The sequence below is a fragment of the Sturnira hondurensis genome, unplaced genomic scaffold (assembly GCF_014824575.4).
Source record: "Sturnira hondurensis isolate 20B ecotype Veracruz unplaced genomic scaffold, ASM1482457v3 Scaffold0021354, whole genome shotgun sequence".
Classification (NCBI taxonomy): domain Eukaryota; kingdom Metazoa; phylum Chordata; class Mammalia; order Chiroptera; family Phyllostomidae; genus Sturnira; species Sturnira hondurensis.
Window position 1 is genome coordinate 6,845,882 of NW_028093985.1, and position 25,390 is coordinate 6,871,271.

Consider the following 25,390-nt stretch of genomic DNA (forward strand, 5'->3'; position numbering starts at 1 on the left):
CTGTCAGCTCCCCAGGGACTCAGCCACATTCATCAAGTCCACAAAAGACTCATGAATAATTTAGAAGGACAACGGTTTAATTTATAGTGAGAAACCAACTTGCCAAAGGGGCTGGAGGATGCATATCCACTGCTCAGAGGATTCTCTCTCCAGGTCCCTGTGCCCGAAGACTGGCAGGGACCCACCATGGTTGGCCTTGGGCTGCCCACCTGACCTGTGCCTGTTAACCTCTCAAACGCCACATGCTCAGGTGAATTGACATATTGTCACACGGGACGTCCCCTGACCGTCAAAAGGTAGTTTAGTGATCGAGGCAAGTTATGTGGGTGCTCTTATTGACCAGCATTATTAAACTGCCCTGGCTGGCCATGGCCCAAATATTCGGGTTTACTGCTCCAAGTACTTTCTCTCTGCATCCGCACTGGGCTTCCCTGGGAAACCCTTGTCTGTTGCAGGTTCTTATCTGTTCAGTCCAGCTTCTTGTATTCACAGTAAAAAAAATAATAATAATGAACACCTGAAGACTATTTCTCCAGCTATAGTTTTCTTCTTCACGGAGTGAATACGTGACTACATTTCTAGGTCCCATTCCTCCTGCTTTTGAACTGAAAAATGTCATGCTTGCCATGATGACAATTGCAGATGACAGAACACCACCTCTTATATGACGATCTTGCTAATATAATAGAAGCAAACAGTACCTTATGCAACATCTCACTCCCTCTTCCATGGATTGACTATGTGTGAAAGGAAGACACTCATCCAAGGATTCTCTGTGATGGGTGAGAGGGAGTGACTCAGAACACAGATCCCTATAGGTGTTCGTTTCAAATTTTCATTTCTATAAAAATGCTTTGGTTTTAAAGGCATCAATTTTACTACTTGGTCTAGAAATTGTCTTAGATTTGTCATGGAAAAGTGTGTATTGTTTCCATATTTACTATGAACTTGAATCAGTTTTTATAAACCCAGATGGGAAGATTGAATACAAACTCCTTCATGGGCTGAGCTTGGTGCCCAGTTTTATCTAGGGTCAATTCAACATCATTATATTTAACTGTATTTAATTTAAATATATTTTTATTTAATGTTTACCATGTCCCAAAACCATACCAGTTCTTGCTGGGAAACAAGGTGAGTAAGACCTACTCCCCACTCTCAAGGAGGCCAAGACAGGCGCACAGGGAACAGCGACACAGCACACAGGCTGGGGGAACCATGGGGTTTCCAAGTAGGGCGAGTGCACATCTGTTTGGGGTGACCAAAATAATAATGCATGCTAGTTTCATGTCATTAGCATGTTGAATAAGTTAGACTCCTGAGATATAGTCATAAAAGTCAGTTTATTTTTGTCTCCTTGTACCCTTTTAAGTTAAGTTAATAGAAGAAAGTTCTAAGTGAAAATGTAAGCAGAGGAACTTGGGTGACTTGGGTGGTTTTCCTAGAAGAGATGTCTGAGCTAAGACCTAATGGTCCCTTAGAAGTTGGCCACATTGAGGGGGTTGGAGGTGGGGAGCAGAAGGAGAGAGGAGGAGAGTGTTCCTGATAGAGAAGGTGAGGAGGTGAGAAAGAGCCTGCTGCCTGCCTCTCTTAGGACTCAAGGATCACCGTAGCTGAGGGCGGTGGGGGACAGTGGCTGGGGGGCGACTTGGGATGTGTCTGTGGAGGGTCATGCGGTGGGAGAGATTGTCCCTGGATACCCCAGATTTTAGCTTGGGGCCTCATGCCAAGTGGGCAGTCTTCAAAGTCCTGTAAGCTTTTGGTTCTCCTTTAACACAATTTACCTCCTCACAAGTCAGAACAACCATGTGTCAACTTTGCACTTGCTTCACTGGAAAATTTGAGGGTTATCTCCAAACAGCTCCTGGAAGGTAAGTCAGAGGGAGAAAATTGTTCAGGGGCTTCAAGCAGAAGCTCTCACCAACTTTGTTTCTAGTAACCAAGTTTTCTCTGGTAGTAAGGACTGAAGGAAAGCGAGGAATTGAAACCTCTGGTCAAAATTATCATTCAGACAGAGGAAATACATTTGACTTACTCAAAACACAAGCTATTTCAGAGGTCATTTTCTTAAGAAAAAGGTTGATCAATCGTGTCTTTCAGGAAATCAACTCTGCCGAAATATAACTTATACTGCTTTTTACTTTTGCCTTCCTTCAATGAATTAAACCATACCCAAGCTTATTTCTGGATTTGCATCTCTCCTTAATTATTCTAAGTTCTACCCTGCAGAGCTCCAGAAAGTGGATAAAATATGCACTTGAGTGTTGAACAGCAGAGGCAGACTCCTACACACCAAACCCCGGCTGTGTGGGCCGCTGGCATTTTCCCTGAGTCATTCCAGGTCAGAAACACCTCTGCTCCCAGAGAATAGCATTTGGGGCCCCCACACAAGGTCTTTGTATGCACCATATAATATGAGAGTTGGGGAGCAGTACATTGTTCTGCGCCCTCCCAAGAACAAGTTTAGAGCTATTTTTCTGCCTCTCTAGGCCTAGAAGGGATTCTGCAATTATTCAGCTCAACAGAAAACCCTGTGAATTGCCCCCATAGGGCTTGAAGTTGAAAATCAGCACAAGATTTTGCTTATTTCCATCCAATTAGCAGAGTTTCTTTCTAAAAATCACATGAGTACATATTCTTGTGAAACTTTTAGAAATGGTAGAAAAGTATGATGACTAATGAGAAAGCATCCACAATTCTGCAGACTTAGACTCAGTTGGTGTGTCCTTTGGCTTTGAGCCTTTTGCTTCCTGCCTTCCCCTCAAGCCAATGCAAAACTGCCACAGGCATCTTGCAACCTTGAGGATGAAAGTCACAGGCTGAGCATGCAGGACCTTGAAGATAGGAGCCTGGATTCTCAAGGACACTGTTGACACACCATTCTGGTTCTCTACTGCCTACCTCTGAACTTTTTGGTTGCTTTAGTTAAATAGACCTTTATTCTTTTAAGCCATTAAAATAGATTTATTTTAAAGTATAACATATATTCAGAAAAAAATGCATATACGTTTACAGCATGATGAATTTTTTAAAGCTGATGTGTGTGTAGTCATGTGTGATATTAATATATGTGTAGACATGTAATCTTTGTATATCAAGAAAAAGAATGTCACAATAAAATAAGTAGCTCCCAGTCACTCTTACTTTCTTAAGTAACTAAGCAGTATCTGAAAGTATAGATCAGTTTTGCCTGTTTTTGAACTTTATATGAGTGGAATCACTCAGTTTTTGTTTGTTTTGCTTTGTTTTGTTTTGGACTTCTTCTGCTTAACATATTTGTGATGTTTATCCATTCTATTGTGTGTAGCATTATTCATTCATTCTCTTTGCTGAATAGTTGTATAATTTATGAAGATACTGCAATTTGTTCATTCATGCTGCTGTTGGTGGGCATTTGAGTTTGGCGGCTATTACAAACGGTCCTGCTATGACCATTCTTGTGCGTATCTTTCAGCAAATGTGGTGGATCGAGGCATACACATGTTGAGCTTCAGTAGATACTGCCCGAGTAAGTTTCAGTTTCCGCTCCAACCGGCACTGTACGAATTTCGGTTGCTTCATATCCTTGCTACCGCTTGGTACTGCCTATTTCACGTTAACCATTCTGATGGCTATATAGTGGTACCACATTTTGGTTTAAATGTGCATTTCTGCAATGCTAGAGAAGTTGGATACCTTTGTATATATTTATAGGCCATTTGGATATATATTCTCTAAATTTCTGTTTAAATATTTTGCATATTTTTCTATTGTGTTTGTTCCCTCTTTTTCTCTCTCCTTTCCTTCCTCTGTCCCTCCCTCCCCCCTCTCTTCCTCCCTCTTTCAGTAGGATTTCCATTTGTGTTCTGAATGTTAGTCCTTTTTGGGGTATGTATTTTGCAAACATCACCCACTAATCTATACCTTAACTTTTCACTCTCTTAATGATATTTTTGGGAGGAAAACTTTACTAAATAGTTTTTTATTTAGTAAAGTTGAATTTATCTTTTTATGGTTAGTTTTGTGTTCAAAGTTTTGCCTACCCTACAGTCATAGAGCTATTATTGTATGATTCTTTTTTAGAGTTTTATTGGTTTTATTTTAACTTGTACATGTATTTACACACATATATAATTGATACATGAAATAAATATAATTTATTTTTTTAATGTGTGCTATGAGGTATAGTTCAAAATGCAGTTTTTCTCTCATGGAGAAGAAGCTGATGGAGCCCCATTTATGGGAGGTCACTTATTTCCCAAGTCACTGCAATGTCACTTTTGTCACAAGGGCTTGAGTTATGTCAAATTGTTTTTGTTGTTACTAACAGCCAGAGAATCACATCTGGAGTAGGTGTCTGTGTGTGGGTGTGTGCACATATACATTTTTCTCCATATCCTTAAGTATTCATTAAGAATATAGTTTTTAATATGTGCTAAGTATTCCATTACGATGATGCACCACCATCTCTGTAACTAATACTCTAATCCTGGACATGTGTTTGCAACTTTTGGTTATTATAAATGATTATAAGATGGTATCCTTATCCATAAGTATTTGCATGTACATCTCATTATTTTCCTTTAACTAAGTTTCTAGAAATGGAATTATAAATTAAAATTTATACATTTTAAAGGTTTTTGATAGATACTGCCAAACCAGCATAGTGTTAACCACAACCTGGGGGGAAAAAACACATTTAAAGTACCATAACTCTACAGCTGAGAGACCAACAATACCACTTTTAAAATACAAATGCATTTAACTTTTTTAAGAATAAACTTTACTGATTTTTCCCTACTATTAACCTTCCTAATGGCAATCGAACTCAGAAAATTGGAAATTATTTGACTTAACTGTGAGTCGGCTACCTGGGGTTTCAATGAAAGCTTTAACATGAAGCCTGCCTATTTGTTTCCTGTACTTGAAGCTAGGAACACAAGCAATGGAGGTGGGCAGTGCCCATGTGGAACGCACTCTTCCTTCTGTCCCTTTTAGGTCAGAGATTCCTTTTGTTCCTTTATTTCACTATTGCCATTTTCCTTTTCTGTAGGTAATAGAGGATTTAGGGGTAAAATGGAGATAATATGGTGTTTTGCAGAAATGTGGGGCTGGATTGGTGGGGCAAAGGGGGAGATAGTGGTAGGGAACCACTCCCACAGGCTCTACCCCACAATTCTTCACGTTTTGTTTTCGTAGCCAATGAAGGGAAGGAGAGAGAGAGCAAAAGGAGACGCAGACTAGGTAGGGGAAGTGGAACTCCCACTCTAAAAAAAGAGGTTGTGAAGACTTAACTCTGAGAGACTGTGGGTTTTAATCACCCCCCCTAAGCCAGCCGGAGGAGACTGAGCCAAAGGTGCTGTCAGGGCTAGTCTGCAGTTTCAAAAGACAGACCCTTCTAAGTTAGAGAAGGGGTCCTCTCAGTCGCTCTGGTGGTACAGGGTTCAGTGGAGGGCTCTTGCTAACCTTCACAAAGGCAGGGATTTATTCTTCAAAGTCAAAATTACTGTCTCTTAAGGTTCAGGAAAAGAGTCTCGGTGGGTAGATTTGAAATGCTGACCAGGGCAGGCAGGAACCCTGGCCGTGACAGTACTGCAGCCCTCTAACCCAGGCAGGCCTGCCACCCCATCCTGGGCCGGCCCAGAGGACTTTGTCTGGACCTAAAGGAAGGGCCCATGTACGGCATGATGGTTTGTGCCAGATCTCAAACAATAATTTGAAGTATTTGGGAGGAAACTGTTCTCTTACCTCTCTGACTGAGGAAGGTGACGGGCAACCCGAGAGCTCCTAGAGAAACCTGGGGGTGTGTACCTCCAGGAGCAGCGTCTCCACCACTACTGATCATGTAGGAAGGCACCGAGGCCTGTCGGGCAGGAGTCTGGTCACAGAGGAGAAAGAAATGGATTCAGGGAGGAGTTCCCCAGGGGGTTTTCATGAGCTCTGACAGTGAAGTCCAACTGTGGCTAGACTTCAGGAGTCTTTGAATAAACATCTCCATTTTTATGCTTTTACACTTTCTGTCATGTTGTTATTCTTACTGTTTCTGTTGTTTGTTTAGTTTTACTTTCTTCATAATGTTCCTTTTGAAAATAAAATCGCTGGCTTTTGTCTTGGCTGAAGGAATTTGAAAAAGAAAAAGTTCCAGACTGCTGTGGGTTAGCTATATTAAAGTCCTAACACTTGTATCTGGGAACACAACCTTATTTAGGAATAGGGTCTTTGCAGATATTTTCACCTGGAACAGGGTCAGCCCTAAATCCAGTGAGTGGCGTTCTTATAAGGAGAGAGCGATTTGAAAGCGCAGACACACTCACAGGGAGAAGCCATGTAAAGATGCAGGCAGTGGTTGGAGGGGCACGTGTACAAGTTAAGGAATGCCAAGGGCTGCTGGCAACCAGCACCCACCAGAAGCTTGGAAGAAGTGAGGAGCGATTCACCACTGGACCCTCAGGAGGGATCATGGCCTGCTGGCACCTTGATTTTGGACTTACGGTCTCCTAAATGGTGAGAGCATGCATTTCTGCTGGTTTGAGTGCCCCCGAATTTGTGGCAGCAGCCCCAGGACACTCATGCCCAGACCATGGGGCTGAGAGCACCCCTGGTGAGGTAAGGGTTCCAGCTGGAGACCTGAGCCAAACACACAGCTAGAGCGAAGGTAGAGCTGCTCCTAGCCATCGGATACTACCAGCCTAGAGTGTTCCCTTTCAGGGTGGCCAGCCCACACCCAGCAAGGCGGTTAGAGGCACTGAGCTTTACAAGGCACATTATATAGATCTAGCTGGCCTGGATATTTTTTAATGGTGGTAAGAAACACATAACTTCAATTTACCATCTTAACCCTTTTTAAGTGAATGGTTCAGTACTGTTAAGTGTATTCATGTTGTGGGGGGGACCTATGTTGATTGTAGGAGTGGAAGATGCTATACTTTTAAAAAATGATTGTCACATGATCACCCTTATTCTTCACTCCCTAAATACTTGGTACAGGACTGAGTCCTAGTGATGATTCTCTCTTTTAAGAGTACATACTGAAGGATTATATTCAGTCAAACAGGTTAATAAGAGGTTTTGGATTTTGAAATTATAATGAGGTCATCTCTTAGCAACTAAGCTTAAAGCTAATGTCATGCTTCATTTAAAATTTTATGTTGAATTGGCTTTGGTCAATCAATGCTGGGTTTAAAAAATAAGAAAGAATGTGTGGGATGTTCTTGCTCAGTTAAAATAAATGTTGTGATTGTTCACGGACATCGCTGTGGCCCATGGGATGGACAATGCCATCTGGCGTGGTGCCTGTCCCTTTCCCGAGTGAGGAGGACGTTGACCGTCTGATGAAGAAAGGCTTTGTGGAGGAAGTGTCCTCAGAGTCCATCTTCAGGAGCAAGCTCCTTCTGCTGTATAACTATAGTACAATCACCAAATCAGGAAATTAATAATGATACATTTTCTGACTTTCAGGCCCCCATTCAAGTTTCATTAATTGTCCCAATAATGTGCTGAGAGCAAAAGCATATAGTTCTAAATAACACATTGCGTTTGGTTATGTCTCTTTAGTCTTCATCAGTCTGGAAAAATTCCTTAGTCTTTTCTTGACTTTCATAATTTTGACCGTTTTGAAAATTACAGGCAGGTTATTTTGTAGCATATCCCTCAAAATTTGGGTTTCCTTGTTGTTTCCTTATGATTAGATTCAGGTCATTTCTTTTTTAAGTTTTTGGTAGGAATATTGAGGAAGCGATGCCATAGTCTTCCTGTTGCATAGATGTTAGGCAAAGAAGAAAAAGTCATATACGAATACATACTGAAGGATTATTCCATTTACATAATATTTAAAAACCAAAAAACCTAAACAGCATATTTTAGAGATACATACGTATAGTAATGCCATGAAGAACAGCAAGGGAATGATAATACAAATTTAATATAACAATAAACACAAATTCAGGATAACAATACAACCTAGAGAAGAGGGAGGGGAATGTGATTGGGAAGGAATTTATAAGGACTTCAACTATTACTTTATTCTTTATACCTTATACATAAGTTGTAAGTCTTCTTTGTTTGCATAAAACATTTCATAATATTTTTAAAAATAAAATTTATTTCAGATCCTCAATTTTCTGACTTCGCAGTGAGCCAATGGAAGTTTCTTCTGATCTTTGAGCTAGCATTTGGAAACCAATACCCTAGCTCCCAGTGAGGGTACAGAATGATAGACTGTGTGTCCCTGTTCCCCCAACCTAATTATTAGTAGTGCTTTCAAAAGTGGTACAGTTTGGGGTATAAATTACAACAAGTTCTACCTATGTGTACGTAGCACCACCATCCTCTAGAGTTCAGAGCACTGAAAGGGCTACTTCCTCCTCTCAGACCTCATCCATTTTACAGATGATGGGGAAGCATCAGTGGTTGAACTTGGCTCTGCAGTTGGCCGGTCCCAAAGCTGGAGCTGGCACTTGGGTCTCCTCATTTCTTCCCGGTGCTCTGTTCACGTGGTGCCTCTGCCTGAACTGAGTTTCAGAGAAGACCTGGAAATGCCGACCCAACAAACAGAAGTGATTGCATTAACAATGGAGAAAAATAGAAGCAAAAAACCTATTCTAGTTTTTGCCCCAGCAATTGAACCAAGTTGATTTCTTTAATAAACCTAGGTTTATTTAAAATGTTTATGATTCCTGGTCTCCATAAACAATGACTGCTAGGTTTCATATTGATTTCCATGTCTAGAATAAGAGTAGGAAAATGGCCTTTTGAGAATAAATAGTGGATAGCTTAGAGATTGACAGCAATTTAATATGACAAGTGAAGTGTGTTTTTTTATTTTTAATCTTCCTTGGTTACAATATATAAAATGATAAGTCTTTGGCCTGTGAACCTTATGCAAGAGATATTATCTGCCATAATAAGCTAAAAATCCCCCAAATTACAATAATACCTCTTCTGTGCAGACCATTGTCTATTTTACTCAGTATTCTGTCTTCAGCAACAGCCACTGTCTTAAAGGGTATCTTTTCTTTCATGTCATCAGTGGGGATGAAGGGTCGGAATGGGAGGAGTTACAGTACTAAGCTCCGCTTAATATCAAAGAATGCACTAATTCGTCCTTTGAAGCACTTACAGCTTTAACCTGATGTAAAGAATGCTCTTAGTTTATTTAGTTTATTAACTATGGAAAGTATAGTAATTCACTTATTTATTCGAAAGACTACCTAGCAGAATTTTCTAAAGGTTCCCATTTTTTTGCAGTGTTACAGAGATACAACTGACATACAATAAACTGTACATACTTAAACTGCACAGAATAATGAGTTTTCCCTTACATTCACATCCATGAAACCATAACCACAGTTAAGATAGTAAATAAATTCATTACCCTAAAAGTTTTCCTGTGCCCCTTTGTAATCTATCCCCACTCGGGACATGACCCTGTCCCCAAGCAACTGCCAATCTGCCTTCTATCACTTCAGATTAGTTTGCATTTTCTAGAATTTTAGTTAAATGGAATTTTAATTAAATGGCATTTTATTAACGAGTATGATACATACTCTTTGTTTTGGTCTGGCTTCTTTCACTCAGGCTAAGTACTTTGAGATTCATCTGTGTTGCACCTATCAGTAGGTCGTTCTCGTTTCTTACTGAGCATATTCCACTGTGTGGATACACTGCATTTGTCTATTGGCCTGTGGGTGGGCACTTAGGATGTTTCTAGCTGGGGACTATTACAAATAAAGCTTCTGTGAACACTTGCATGCTCTATGTATAGACAGGCCCTTTTGTTTTTCTTTGATAAATGCCCAGGAGTGGAATGTTTGTATCATGTGACACTTAAAGCCTTAAAGGACCTGCCAAAATTTCCAAAGTGGTTGAACTGTTTCCATTGCCACTGGCAGTGTGTGAGAGTAATCTTTCCGCATTCCAACCAACATTTAGCTTGGTCAATCTTTTCCATTTTAGCCATCCTAGTGGATATATATATATAGCCACCTAATTGTGGCTTTTCATTTCCATGATAATTAATGATGTTGACAATTTTTTCATGTGCTATTGCTATATATATATATATTTGGTGAAGTATCCATTTTAAAATCAGACTGTTTGACTTTATATTATTAAGTTTTTGTAAGAGTTTTTATATATAAGATGGGCAAAAGTAGTTTTACAGTTGCGAGTATGCAAAGTATAGTTTATTCTTGTGTTATTACTTATTAATGATTGCATTATTTTCTATATGAGCAATGGTAAACCTACTTTTGTCCAACCCTGTTTTCTGGATACAAGTCCTTCATCCAATACAAGTCCTTTGTCCAATACAAGTCCTTTGTCCAATACATGTTTTTCAAATATTGTTTCCCAATCTGTGGCTTGCCCTTTTCATTTTTATAACAGTATCTTTTGGAGAACAAACAATTTTGTTTTGATGAAGTCCAGTTTATTGATTTTTCTTTAATAGTTGCTATTTTTGTCCTATTTTGAATCCAAAATTACTCAGATTTTCTGCTATGTTTTCTTTTAAAATTTTATAGTTCGAGTTCTTATATTTAAGTCTATAATCTGTTCTGAGTTAATTTTTGTATATTGTGTCAGGTAAGGGCCAAGATCCATTTCTTTCATGCAGAACTTATCAGGTGTTTAAGCACCATTTGTTGAAAATATTATCCATACCTCATTGAAATGTCCTGAAACCTTTGTTGAAAATCAATGGACCATCTATGTGTGAATTCTCTGTTCTGTTCCATTGATCTATATGTCTGTCTTTATGTCAATACCGCATTATTGTAATTGCTTTTTAACCTTATATGTATTTTTATTTTACTCAATTACTTTATAACGTTTTAAAATAAGCTCCTCTAAGTTTGATATGAAGCCCAGCAAATTTTCTAAGAGTTTTACAAACATTAATCAAAACTCCCAATAACCTTTGTCTTCCTAAACTGAGGAGTTTTGATTTCTTTTCCCCTATCCGGAAACTTGATAATAATTGTTTTAGTGGGGTTTTCCCCCATGGCTTTAATTTCTAACGTGCTTTCTTTGAGTGTGGAGTACATTTGCTTGGCACAGGAGAAGGTACAATAAAGAGCTACTTTTCTTCCCCTATTGTTATTGTCATTGTCACTGTGAGTGTCACTCTCATTATTGAACACACACTGGTTTCAAGAATCCCTTCTAAATTTAGAAAACCAGCCCTGGCTGGTGTAGCTCAGTGGATTGAACACAGGCCTGGGAACCAAAGGATCACAGTTCGATTCCCAGTCAGGGCACATGCCTGGGTTGCAGGCCAGTTCCCACCAGGGGACTCACGAGAGGCAAACATACATTGATATTTCTCTCCTTCTCTCCTTCCCTTCCTCTCTAAAGATAAATAAATAAAATCTTTAAAAATAGAGAGAAAACCATGCTCTAGTTTGGGCTCCAGCAATTGAACCGGGCTTATTAAAGAAATATGTGACTCCTAGCGTCCATAAACAATGACCCCTAAGTTTCATACTGGCCATTCCAGTGGATGTACAGAGGTATCTCACTGTGGTTTTAATCTGCGTTTCCCTATGATTAATGATGTCAATCATAATGATGTTCCTGGGACATAATAGAAAACTTAGATGTTATTATTTTATAAGTATAATTTAAATTCTTCCTCCCTAAATATATAACTACTTTTTCACCCGGATCCTCTCATAAAGATCATGCCTTTTCACCTGTCTTTGAAAGACCATGCTGGGTTTGCCCGGATTGGTTCGATGTGGCTTAGGGACCTGAAAAGGCTGCTGAAACCTGGAGGTTTTGTATTTCTTACTTTACATTTAACTTTTAAAATTTAAATAAGAGTTGTCTTGCACTGGTCCCTAGAGATCCCACTGCAGTCTCTTTTCCACTGAGAGATGAATTACCTTGTCTCTATCTTTTGTTTTCTGTCTTTAACCAGTGTTGTATTCGTGACAGAATTTTCCAATCCCCAAACCAGTCCTTAAAAATGCTGTTTGTGTGTGCATGATATGATTTCAAAGGTTTGGGAAAGTGAAGATTGTAAACTCACTTAGCAACAGCTTATATCCATACCTCTCTTGCCTGATGAATCCAGTCAAATTTTTGTTCAAGCTTCAGCAAAATTCTACTCTCAGTGATGTTATGACTTTAAGTGGGGGGAACTCTTGGGTCTCTTACAGCATTTTGGAGGAAAAAGAAGGCAGGCTGACAGGCAAAGTTGTTAAATGTTAAATCAAACGCTGGAAAGTCATTGAATGCAAAATAATTCAAACTCCAAATGAAAGAAAATCGGGAAGGGCTTCTCAGAATGAAGGGGGAAAATGTCAAGCCAGCAGCAATTAGGGAAAAGTCAAGTGGAAGATTGAAGTCTCCCTTCTTAGAAGGACTAGCCACTCTGTCTTTACGGCCTCCCCCACACTTCCTTTCTTAAGCGAGAATTGGGGAAAGTGACAGATCCTAGAGAAGACAGATGGAGGGAGAGCAGAAGAAACTGCTGGTTGAGCAAGAACTGAGTGTGAAAGGCCCCACCTTTTGCTTAAAGCTGCCAACAGCAGGAGGAATGTGAATCAAGGAGAGTAACCTTTCAGAAATAGAAGGATGACCTCTCTCTAAAGTCCAAAGGGAAAAGATGCGGATGCTAACTAGTTAGAGGAAAACAACCACGGCACCTCGGAGTGCTGGAAAGATCTTAGATGTCACGGAAACCAACCCCCACATTTTACAGACAGGCCAACAGCTGAGAAGAATGAGCCATCAGAGTCCAAACTGGTTAGCCACGGTATAATGTGTTTGCATTTCAGCTAGAAAAAAAGAATGACCCCCATCTTCAAAGAAATGGTATACTCCTAGAAGACATACTCTTTTTATATAGTGGATTTTTGTAACACTTAGTACCATGGTATCCTTGTTTGACAAGCACCAGATTAATCAACTTGCTAAAGAGCCACAGATTATTTCATAAGATTTTTAAAATTTTGTTTTTAAGTATTTAGAAGAAATATCATCATCATCATATTTTGTGCTTATACAATAGTTCCATGCATTTTTATTATTTTAATAAATAGGTATGATATTTGAGCAGTGTTATTATCAAGTTCAGCACTAATACCACAAGTTCACCTGGGGGCCAAGTAGATCTGGGGCAAGGAAGACAAAGGTCTTCATTCCTGCCACATTTGTATGGAGCCTGAGCTGCTAGAACAGCCTCCATTCAGTCTTTCTGCTTCCTGTCTGGTCCCAAGCCAACCCATCTTTTGCACCAGCCCTCAAAGTGGCCTTTGAAAAATGCAAAACTGATCATGTCGTTCCCTTGCTAAATACTCTTGGTACCAACTCACTGACCACAAGCTGGATTGGAAACTCCTTACCCTTCAAGTCCTTCCTTCCCTCATCCCCTCATTTGTGCTCCCCCTTCCAACACCGTGCACTCAAGCTTTAGTGATCTTTCCTTTCCACTAGCTCATCAGACCAGCTACAGAGGGCTGTATCTCTGCTGGCAGTTCTCTCCTGCCTGTGATGTCCTCCCTGCCTTCCTCCTCTCCCTGGAGAACGTCTAGTCATTGATCAACGCTCAAAGCAGCACTTTCCTTGCATTCCCAGTTAAAACCGACCACCCCTCTAACAGTGTCTCACTCCTTGGACCTACACATATCGCAACACCTGTAATATCTTATTGCACTTATTTGCATACATATCTACATTAGAAAAAATTGTGGGTTTTGAAATTTAAAGTGCGTAGTGTGCATAAGGATCACCCCAAGAAGAAATTCCTTCTGGGTGGACTCCCCCCCAGAGACTCTGATTCTGGTTCAGTAGATCTAGCTCCAGAGCAGTTCCGAGCCTAAGGACAGCCCACTCTCTGTCTTCACTTGCCTGATGCACCCTTTCCTCAAGGGGAGAGGATGCTGCTGGTTTGTTCCACCTGCTTCTCCCCAATCATCGGCTCACAAGAGTGTCATCTTGAAAGACCCCAACAGCCCCCTCCCCCTCCCCCTCTCTTTGGAGTAAAATATGCAAAACTCATTTTGTTGTTCACACTAATACAGATGTCCCCATTTCTCCCCTCGTTTTGCCCACCTCCGCCCAGCCCCCGCCCCGCCTTCCCTCTGGCCATCACCACATTGTTGCCTGTGTCTATGTGTTATGCATATATTATATGGTTTTTGCTTAATCCCTTCACCTTCTCTCATACTATCCCCCCACACCCCCTTCCTCTGACAGCTGTCAGTCTGTTCCATGTGTCCATGCCTCTGCTTCTATTCTGCTCTTCAGTTTATTTTGTTCATTAGATTCCACTTATAAGTGAGATCATATGGTATTCATATTTCTCTGATTGGCTTATTTCATGTAGCATAATAATCTCCAGGTCCATCCATGTTGTTGCAAAAGGTAAGATTTCCTTCTCTTTTTTTTATAGCCATGTAGTATTCCATTGTGTAAATGTACCACAGTTTTTTTTTCTTCACAGTGTTTTAATCTACTCATCTACTGATGGGCACTTGGGCTGTTTCTATGCTTGAAAGTAGGTGAGAATAACATTCTGGGCTATCACCATTCAATAATGGAAGCTTTGTGCAAAGTAGTGACAGGTGAGAGGAATGATTTCAATTTTCATTTTGACAATTGGGTGAGGCAGACTCTTGGCAGTTCTGCAAAGGTTTTATGCCCACATAGTTACCCAAGGACTCTGCTTAGCAACCAAGAGATGCTGCAAGGAGAGGGAAATCAGGTTTTTCTCTCAGTGGCATCTTGTAACTGAGACGCTGAAGCACAAAGAGGAGAGAGAGGAGAGCTCTGACCTAGGGTTCCTGCTTATTCTCTGGTCTCCAGGGAGGTCCTCCCGCACGTCCTGGTACCCCTCCCCTCCCCACAGTGCCATTCCCTGGGGGTATGCTTGACCAGGTCTCTTTGTACAACTCTTTTTTCTGACTGTAAAATTCAACCTATGTGTTGGAGTTTTTGAGAAGATCCAATACAGCACTCCTTTTCTATGCCTGGGTTTTGGACTGAGAAAAAAAGTAGGCACTTGGCAAACCAAATATGGCCAGTTCATGATAAACGTGATATTGGAGAATGGGGTTTATATCTGAAGGCAAGTGGTCTTCCTAATATTGAATCTCATAACTGAAGCAAACCCTGTAAATGGCAGCCCCTCCAACCTTCCCATGAGCTCAGGCAATCCAGAGATGTGCCCCGAACTGGTAGGTGGGCCCCTTGGAAGAAGGGGCTGGGCAAGCCCAGTGTCTCCTCTAAGTCCCCCAGTCCGGTGGCTCCTTCAGACTTCCCAGGAGGAGGAGGTCAAGGGCAGGGGAAAGCGCAGTGCTGCTCGCCCTGACACGGACGGAGACATTAGGCACCGGTCCAGGCCTTCCACCAGCCCGATTGCATTCACCACTAAAGGTTTGGAAAACTTTTTTAAAAGTATAAGAAATAAAACAGAAACCAGTAGGAACCCCAGAGGTATACTGTATGCTATTCCACGGCACTTACTTCTCTTCTCCTAATGTGTCTTAATTGGGGATGTTATTTTACGATTGATATATGCTTAATGTGTTATTATTATTTCTTCCTAAAAGACTTCTTTTAGGCTTCTGTGCCCCTTTCAGTTGTTAGCATCTTAGAAGTGAGGACATGTAGCAAATTTCAATTGTTTTTCAAAGATAGGGATTATAATAGAGCATCTTCCCATGTCAGCAGTCCTGAAAAACTGATGCATAATGACTATAAAATATTTCATCATCTTAATGCACTAGAATGTATTTAACTAATTTTACCCCTTAATGTGTAAGTTGTAGACTTTTTAGTTTTTAGTATTATAGATCATTTTAGTATTATAGACTTCCTTGCGCCTAAGTCTTTGCTCCAAATATGTTTTTCTCCTTAAAAATTGATCCTCAAGTTCAGTACATTAACTTTTTAAAAGGTTGGTGACCATATGTGATCACATTGTCCCTCAGAAAAGTTACCCACCTAACCCCCCATTAGTGCTGCCTGAGAGTGCTATAGCACAGCACCGTCTGTGGCATTGAATATTGGGGTCATCATTATAGACCTATAAGGTGGATAGCCTTTCTCTGAACTTGGAGACTGTCAGTCCTTCATACCTGCCCTGCCTCTCCTTGTCAACCCTCTCTCCCTCCCTCCTGGTTTAGTCCAGAGTCTCCTGGAAGAACAAGAACAAGTAGAGAGGACAAGGCCAAGTACATTCAGGTTTCTCCTTGCTGCAAACCCTTGCTGCCAATCCCCCCCTAGTGCCCTGAGGGTTAGGCTCACTGATGGAGGAGAGAGGCAGCTCTGATGGCCTGGAGCCAAAGCAGGCGAAGAAGGGCCCCCAGCTCCCTTCCCCTCTGCCCCACTCCTGGGTCCTCAGGGGCAAGGTGGCACTGGGGCGAAGCACTTCCTAGGAAGCTGGCAGGCAGAGCTTTTGTCTGGACACCTGGAGCGCGCTGGCTGAGGCTCCTCCCTGCACCTCCTGCTCCCCTCTCTGGACCCCAGGGCTCAGCTCTGGAGGACCCTCAAGCTTCCTGTGGAGGCCAAGCTACATCTTGGTCTGCATTTCACGGTCTCAGAGGCAACAAGGGAAGACTCGGCCTGGGTTCATGCCATACGAGATATTTTCATGAGCATCTGCCGTGGGTAGGCCAGTCTTAAGTACTGTAGGAAAGACAAGCTTTTCTTTCTGGTGAGAACTTTTGACGGCACCAGCTCCATGGATCTCCACCTCGTGCCGACCCTTCTGCTCGCTCCTTGGGCAGAGGCAGGAGGCGCCTCTGGGGAGGAGCAGCACGTGTTTGCTGCTCAGAGCCGCAGGCAGAAGCAGATGGGACTGTGACACATGCGAACGTGCCATATTTACCGGAAAAAAAGTCTTTTTCAGTTCTTGGTTCCCCAGCGAATAATGTACCTAAACAAAGTGGATCCTATAGACATTCCTCAGTGGAGTGATTTCTACTCGAGGTACATAACCCAGGGACTAAATATGCCCAAATCATACTGCATCCTTTACCTGCTTCTCCACCAGGGTACAGATTCTCTTATCTGACACTCAGAGAGTGATAACGGGTTTTAGGTTAAAGTTTTTAAAGTGGGTTTGGTTGGCCTCTCCCCATCCGATGGCTCACCGGATCTGGCGGGCCAAGATCCTCCAAGCTACGACAGTTTATATTTAAACAGTTTCTAGAACTGAGGCGGCCCATAGGATTTCTGGACCAGGTAATCTGTCCCAGGAAGAGCTCACTGGTAGCAGACTCAAAGTAACCTTCTTGAGGGACACTGCCAGGGATGTTGGACAAGAGAGAAGAGTAGTTTGAATGGCTAGTCTCTTAGTCACGAATGGTAGAAGAGAGATACCCTTTGCCAAAACAGGCGGGCGTGCAGAGTGCTGAATTACACAATGGCGGGCAGACCCCATCTTGAGGAAGACAACTAGTCTTGGGGGTTCCTCCAAAGGGACTCAATGGAGATTTGCAGGCAAATTGGGTCACGTTGCCAACCCATCAGTCTAGAAGGGCTTTGAGAGTTGATCCAGACATCCTGGCACTCTCATCTCCTCAAGGGTGCCTCCTGTGCATCTCCCCCGCCCCCTCCCACCCTTCCCAGGCAAAGCGGAGAAGAAAGGGAAAGTCTAGAGTCTAGCCAGGCCCCAAAGAGGGGCAGGAGCGGAGGCCCACGTCATTATAATGAGATGTACTGCCTGGGGGTGGGTGGATTAATTCCAGCCAGTTGAGAGAGGGTCTCTCTCACACAACCCTTGACTGGGTTGATATTTCTGTTAAGAGAATATGGAGAAGCCTGAGGCAGAAGCAGGAGAGAAGTTTTTTCAAAAGAGGCTATAGTGAGATTAAATTTTAAATAAGATAAATGGCTGAACTCCAATCAGGGATTAAAAATGAAGCTGTGCACAATCAAAATAAAACCGAAAAGCCATGAGGTGAGAAGTTAAAAATATATAAAAGAAGCTAATGATAACATGGGGTTTGTAAACATTATAGAATAAAAGGAAAAACTGATAACGATTAAGTGAAAAGGAAATGTTTATCAATCAGCTGCCTCCTGTAAGTGCCCCAACTAGGGATCGAACCTGCAACCCAGGTATGGGCCCTGACCAGGAATTGAACCTGCAACCTTCTGCTGTAGGGGATGACACTCCAATCAACTGAACCACTTGGCCAGGGCAAAAAGGAAAAGTTTTTAAATTTAGACTTGGGTGAAAAACAAGGAGTTGAGAAGGAAACAGTACAGACACACATATTTCAGAACCTGCTTCAAGGGGTGCCATTTATTTGGGGGGCGGGGATGAAGAGCCAGGTGGCAGAGGCAAGAGCTCCTTGTCCCCTTGCTGTCCTACACGTCACCCCCAGAGGCCCTTGGCTTGGTCTGACCCTAACAGTATTTCTCCTTGCTCCTTAATTCACCATACATATGTGAGATGTCCTGAAGGAAAGAAATTTTCCAGAGACATGGCAACCACTGGTCAGGGGAAAGAGCCGTAGACCCTGCTTTGCTGGCCCTCAGACGCCCCTATTCTCTTAGGAAATGGAGAAGGCATGAAAATGGGCAAAGGAACATCAAACACGATTGAGGGTAAAATGCCTAGTGCTGTGAACCACTCACTAACACCTCCCTTTGCTGTCTTCTGCATCAGAACATAAATACCAGTGGCAGGAAGTTCTTCTGTACCGTTGCTAAAACCACCCCATGTGTAATTATATATTCTAACTGTATTGGCTCAAAATTGTGCAGAATAAAGTACAACCCAAAGAGAAACCAAAAATAGTTACTTGGTTTCCTTTGCCAAACTTCCTTGAAAAATATAAATGCAGGAGAGTTTAAAATTAGGGAATCAGCCAGCAAGTATTTTTTGAGTATCTTGGGTTGGGAGGCCTTCAGCCTCCCTGGCAGCAGTAAGGACAGACTTGCTGGCCTCGCTGTGTACTGGACGGGCACGAGGCCCAGTCTGGGCAAGTTTTCATTATTGTGACCCACCTTCCATCAGTCTGATAGCCAGAGATTGTAGTTTGGACGGGCCTGCTCCTCCAGGGTATCTTCTCAGCCCACGGCTAAGATACTTCGGTGTTTTCTCTTTTTTCTTCTCTTAGAGAAGATGCTATTTCTGCACGTGGGCACCTCACAAAAGTGCTGCACCTGCTTCCGCTTCCTGAACGTGCTCTCTTCCATCTCCGCCTGGGCTGCAGGTTCAACAACACAGCCTAAGAGCTTGGACCACATTTAAAATTAATTTCAGACTTCCGTGTTTCTGCTTATTACTGTGTGACCTGGGCTCTCTAAGCCTCACTAGCTTGTTGGTAACAGAGAAGTCCTATGAACCATAATGACCCAATAGTAACCCAGTATACAAACCTCCAAGCCCTCCGTATGTGGGAGAGAACCTGTGGGACCCTCCACCATCCCACCTGTCCTTGGGTTCTCCTGCAACCTTTTCTTTGCTGTATCTTGCCTGTGAATACACTTGCAGCCTGTGTGTGACCAACTGGCTCCTGTGTCAGTGGTGAGTAGGAATCACAGAGCAGTCCACGTCCCTCTCCCTAGGCCCCCAACAGACTTTTGGAGAGGGTGGACGGAGGGGTGACACCTTTTTGCTGCTCCTGCCCCAGTGGTAGACCCCAACCATGCTTCTCACCCTAAGCACATGGCTGGCGGTGCCAAGCAGCAAAGTGTGGAGCTACAGAGCTTTCCTTTGTCCCCGGGAGGCCTCACCTGCTAGCATGCAGAGCTACCTCCTTCTGCACTCTGGACCACGCTTCATTATCTGCTCTCAGAAACAGCCTGCTGAGCCCTTTCCCTAGTTTTTCCCAGAGCCTCTTGCTCCATAAGACTTGGATTCAGACACAGGGGATTGGCTCCAGGGCTGAAATGTGACATAGACTCCACGTGGTCCACCCAGAGGATGTGTGACCTCTCCTCAGTCTTCTCAACCGGAATGATCCTCGTGTAGGTCATCTCTCAGAAGGCCTTTCCATTACTGGATCAGACGTGCTCTTGAATGCTGGGTTCCACCTTAACCTCTCTATGAGATCCCTGCTCCAAACAGAAAATTAACCTTGTGACGGTTAGCAAGGCATCTGGCCACCCTGGCCACTGTTTCTTCATCTGTAAAATGTGCCTGCCCTTTCCGCGTCAGCTAAAGCATCCGGTGAAAGTACCGGTGACTGAGCATTTCAAAAAAGCCCTACACAGTGCCGAGCGGAGGAAAAACGGGAGTCAATTGCTTTTTTTGTCTTTCAGCCCCGAATGGCAGACTTGTGGGAAGAGTTGGTTTCCTTCCCTTAATTCAATCTGTCTGGCCTAGTTTAGTCTTTTGAAACAACAGATTAACTTCATATGAATTGCTTATATATTTGAATAGTATCTTGCCAAGAGACTTTACACTTATATGTGGCTAAACAAAATTGGCCTCGGGATATGTGGTACATAAGGAAGACACTGGGCAAGTGACCAATTCTAATTTTCGCTTGATGCCACACTGCTGGGGAGGCTAAATTTACACAAGTGTACCATGTTCTGCCAAACCGGCATCCGAAGATCCTGATTCACATAGAACGCATTTCCAACCCCATTACATAGGAGCCATGTACTCCTGTGAGATATAGCTTATTTTTCAATTAATATATAAACACATTTTCAGAAATATATTCATATCCTGTTACCAAGTCACCAATGAACCAACATTAAATTTATGGATGTATTTCTTTAAAAACAAACAAATAAATAAAATGTCGGGGGCAGTGGAGTTGGGGATACAGTGGTGGATTGAGTGGGGAGATCAGCAGTAGGGGGAAACGGGAGAGAAAGAACACAAGAGCCTGGCTGCTGCAAACTGCACAGTGTAGGGCTGACAGCGCCCGTCTAGGACACATGGAGAAGCTCGAGTTAGTTAGGGCGCTGGCGACGGAAGCAAACGGCAGCGAGGAGGGACCGTGGGGCTGGCAAATAGGAAGCCGCCGCCAGCATTTCCACGGTGACCAACCACACAAACACAGCATTTCCACGGTGCCGCCACAACATCCTTTTCTTTTCTTTTTGATTTGAACTGACTGCATTGGGATGACATTGGTTAATAAAACTATGCAGGTTTCAGATGTACAATTCTATAATACATCATCTGTAGATCGTACTGTGTGTTCATCACCCCAAGTCAAGTCTCCTTCCATCACCATTTATTCCTCCTTCTCCCTCTTCTACCTACTTCAACTCCCCTTTCTCCCTGGTAAACACCATACTGATGTCTGTCCATAAGGGTCTTTTTTTTTTTTTTTTTTTGCTTAGTCCTTCACCCTTTTTACCTAGCCCCTTCTGACAGCTGTCAGTCTGTTCTCTGTATGCATGAGACTGTCTCCACTTTGTTAGTTTAATTTGTTCATTAGGTCCACATACAAGTGAGATCATATGGTATTTGCCTTTCTCTGTCTGACTTATTTCACTTAGCATAATACCCTCTAGGTCCATCCATGCTGTTCCAAAAGGTAACATTTCTGTCTGTTTTCAGCCAAGTAGTATTTCATTGTGCAAATGTACCACAGCTTTGCCCTGGCCAGGAGGTTCAGTTGGTTGCAGCATCATTCTGTACACCCCAAATCGCGGGTTCCATTCCCAGTCAGGGCATGTATCTAGGTTGCAGATTCAGTCCCTGGTCAGGATGTGTGAGGGAGGCAACCAATCATTTTTCTCTCTGACATTGATGTTTTCTCTTTTTCTCTCCCTCCATTTCTTTCTAAAATCAATAACACATCCTCAGGTGAGGATTAAAAAAATGAAAGTAAAAAAGATAAATGTACCACAGCTTTTTAATCCATTCATTTACTGATGGGCACTTGGGCTGCTTCCAAATCTTGGCCATTGGCAATAACACCACAGGAGACGTTTCTAATGGATTGTGGCAGTCTTTGTACCTGGCCTGAAACCTGATCTCACATTCCTCCTTGAGAAAATGCTTCCTGGTTTGGACTGGAGGCTGCATCCTGGATGAAACTAATATTTGACACTAGGAATCTTGAAGAATATAGTTAGACTAAGAGAGCTGACATAACAGCAACAGTAGCTGGAAGCTACAATTAAAAAAATATCTGTGTGCCATATGTTGGAGGGAACTGCTTGATGAGATGTTCAGGGATTTGATGGTGGCACGTGGGAGGACGGTGGACAAGAGACGGCCAAGAGAGGAAGGAGGGGATCAGAGCCTGCTGTTGTGGAACCCTGTGCCGCTGACCCCCTGAGGCCTCCCCCAAACATGCACACCAGACGCACACTGCTAATCCCTCACACTGTCACGTACTTAAATATTCAAATTTAGATTGAAATGAAATGCATTTAAAAATTCGGTTCCTCACGTGCATTAGCCACAATTTAAGAGCTCTTTGGCCATGTGTGTCTGGTGGCTACTCTACTGGGCAGCGCAGCTAGAGAACATTTCCATCGTCCCAGAAAGCCTGTGAGCAAACCTAAAGCAAACGCCGCTGCGCATCTCGTTCATGGCACTACTTACTAGCCTGGCATCACAGGGCTCATCCTTCCCTGGTGGGAGTTAGTCACACACGGTATTAATAGAAACTCACTTCTGACTTCCTTCCTCACCTTCACTGATGCAGAAAGAGGGAATCGGGCTAGGGGAAAGAAAGAGAGAAATACATCATTTCAAGGGTTGACATTATTTTTCTCCAACATAAGAGTTGGAGAAAGAACAGATGGCACTTTTTTAAAAAATGAAAATCTGGGATCAGAGAGAAGGGAAGAGCCCAGCCTGAGTCCCACAGCTGTTGTTTTTTCCTGGCCACCTAGCCAACTCCACATGACAGTTGTTGTTTCTGCGAAATACACAAACGTTCTGAGTTTCAAGATTTGGGCTGCACAGAGAACTGTCACTTTTACATTCAATTGAAAAGAAGGTGCTTGCTTTTTACCCAGACTTCTTATGATTCTGTGACTTCCCATCCTGCTGGCTGTTTGGGTATGAGGCAGAAGAGATAAGCTTTAACCTTGGAGCTGTTCCCTGGGATTTTCTGCAGATGGTTCTCAATAATAAGGTGTTTGCTCATTTGTTTCTGGGTTCTTTTATTTCAAAATAAAAGTGCAGCCAAATTGACCCATGGGGAGCAAACAGATTAGGTAGCAAATAGCATCTCTTTAGATTTCTTACTCTAATGCACTCCAATTCCACCCATGAAATTGTCCCACCAGGTTGCTGTCAATAACAGAGCAGGGTAGGCCACAGGGGATGTCCAGCAGGGAGGAACCTTGGTTCTGGGCAGGCACATGTGAGGGCTGGGAAAGTCAGCTGAGGCTGAAAGGGCAGGCAAGAGCCATGGGTTGGAATGAGAGACCAGCATCCAGAGTCCAGCAGGTCACTGAGAGGGCGAGCCCCAGCTTCCAGCAGAGCTGGACAGAGGCCGTTTCCCCACCAGCCCAGTCTAGGCAGCTTCAGACCCACAGAGGTTATCTGGGTGCGGGTCCTGGCCCCGACTGAGGCAGAGATAGAGACGGAATCCTGAACACCAGAGCTGAAGGGACTTTCAGGACCCTCTTCTGGTGTTCCCCAGGGAGCCTAAAGACAGAAGCACCTGTGTGCTCATTAAGCACAGACAGAGCCCTGGGACTTGAACCACAGCTCCAAAAGTTTGGTCACCAAAGCATCTGACAAGCACCTCAGGTGGCCCTGATCTCAGCTAGTCTGGGAAACACTGCTCTACCCAGCGGTTTTCAGGCTGCGCCACACAGAGCCCTGAGGTCTCAGAGCTTCTTCGGAGCTGCAGAAGGATGAGGAAAGAATGAGGGGGAAGGATCAGATGTATCAAACTTGAGCATCCCCGCCCCACTACAATCTGATATTGGGGAATAATAGTAGCTAGTGCTTATCAACCCCTTCTATACTCAGTGTTTGCTATACACGCATTATCTCTATAAAGTAGGCATTGTTATCATCCTATTTTATGAATGAGAAGACTAAGGCTTAGAAGATAAGGAATTTGTCCAAGGTCACACAACTAGAAAGTGGCAGGGCTGGTGTTCAAATGATAAAACTCATTACCGTCATGTTGTGCCAACCTTGAAGAAGCTCCATTGTATTTGTTTTATGTGTTCGTGGGTGTCTTGTAGCATTCAGTCTATTAAATGGGTTCTACTGCCAATAAAGATGTGAAAACTGTATCTGGTCTGATCCCTAGCTTTTCTGTAAGGAGTATCAAAGGCCCTGAAAGGTGACCCTCTAGTCATAAAATCACCAAATGGAGACACAAAGTTTGGGGATCCGGCCTGAACAAGGCCAATTGTTTTCCCAAGAGGCCCATTCTGAACGAGGCCGTTCCCTGAGCCAGCAGTTTGCCCTGGGCCTGCAGGGTCTGTGACCTTTCCGCCTGCAGCCTGGATGGCCGCCAAGGCTGGTGGACACCGTTGCTGAGAGAGTCACGGCCCCTGCTGGGGCTGGATCAGGCAGAAGAGACATTTAGCCAAAGAAGGAAACAAAGGTCAGGTGTAGTGTGAGTAAATTTCTCATCTTGTTACTTCGGACTGTGACTCCTTCGTTAGTCTGCCTGGGGTCCTTAGGCCTGCAACTGAACTCCATCCTCTTCCATTCCTGTTCTGATGAACGTCCCAGTGGCATGGGGCTTTCTGAAAGGATGAAATATTTCCTCTAGAGGTGGCTGTATTTCAGGTGTTGGTGATATTTCTTCTCTGGGACTGGTTCATCAATCACTTGGAGATGTTTTGCAATGGAAGGGCAAATGCGTTTCTCAGAACAGTGGCCTCCACCCTAGGCCCCAAAGCCAAAGCCGGGCCATCAGAAAAGGACTTGGGAAGCGTCCAGCCCCTGTTGTCCAAAACCCAGCCTCTGGGAAGTGAATGTGCGCCTCCTGCTCCCACTGGGGAATGAACACACTGCAAGAGGCCTGTGAGTGCTGCTTCTGAAACATCTGGGTGTCTGTCCACCTACGTCCCTCTGAGGGGGAGGAGAAAGCTTTTAGAAGCCGCACACTCTTGTTCGGGGAATCCAGCTGAGCCTCCAAGTTGATTTATTTGATTGATGGTCCAAGACCCAGTGTGTTTTCCAGGGCTGCTGTTAAAAACAGCTCTTCATGTTGAAAAATCCATTTTCTTCACTTGGCAGAAATGGCTTTGCAAAATGTACATTTAAGAGGCCTTCATTTTGGTCCTGGCCAAGTGGCTGAGTTGGTTAGAGCATCGTCCCATAGACCAAAAGTTGTGGGTTCAATTCCAGGTCAGGGCATGCATGGGAAGCAACTGATTGATGCTTCTCTCTCTCTCTCTGTCTCTCTGTCTCTCTCTCTCAACCCCCCTGCCCCACCACTGTACCTCTCTTCCTCTCTCTTTAAAATCAATAAACATATCCTTGGGTGACGATTTAGAAAAACAGAGAGGCCTTTATTCTGTGGGATACTTCTTGAATGATGTGCCTCTT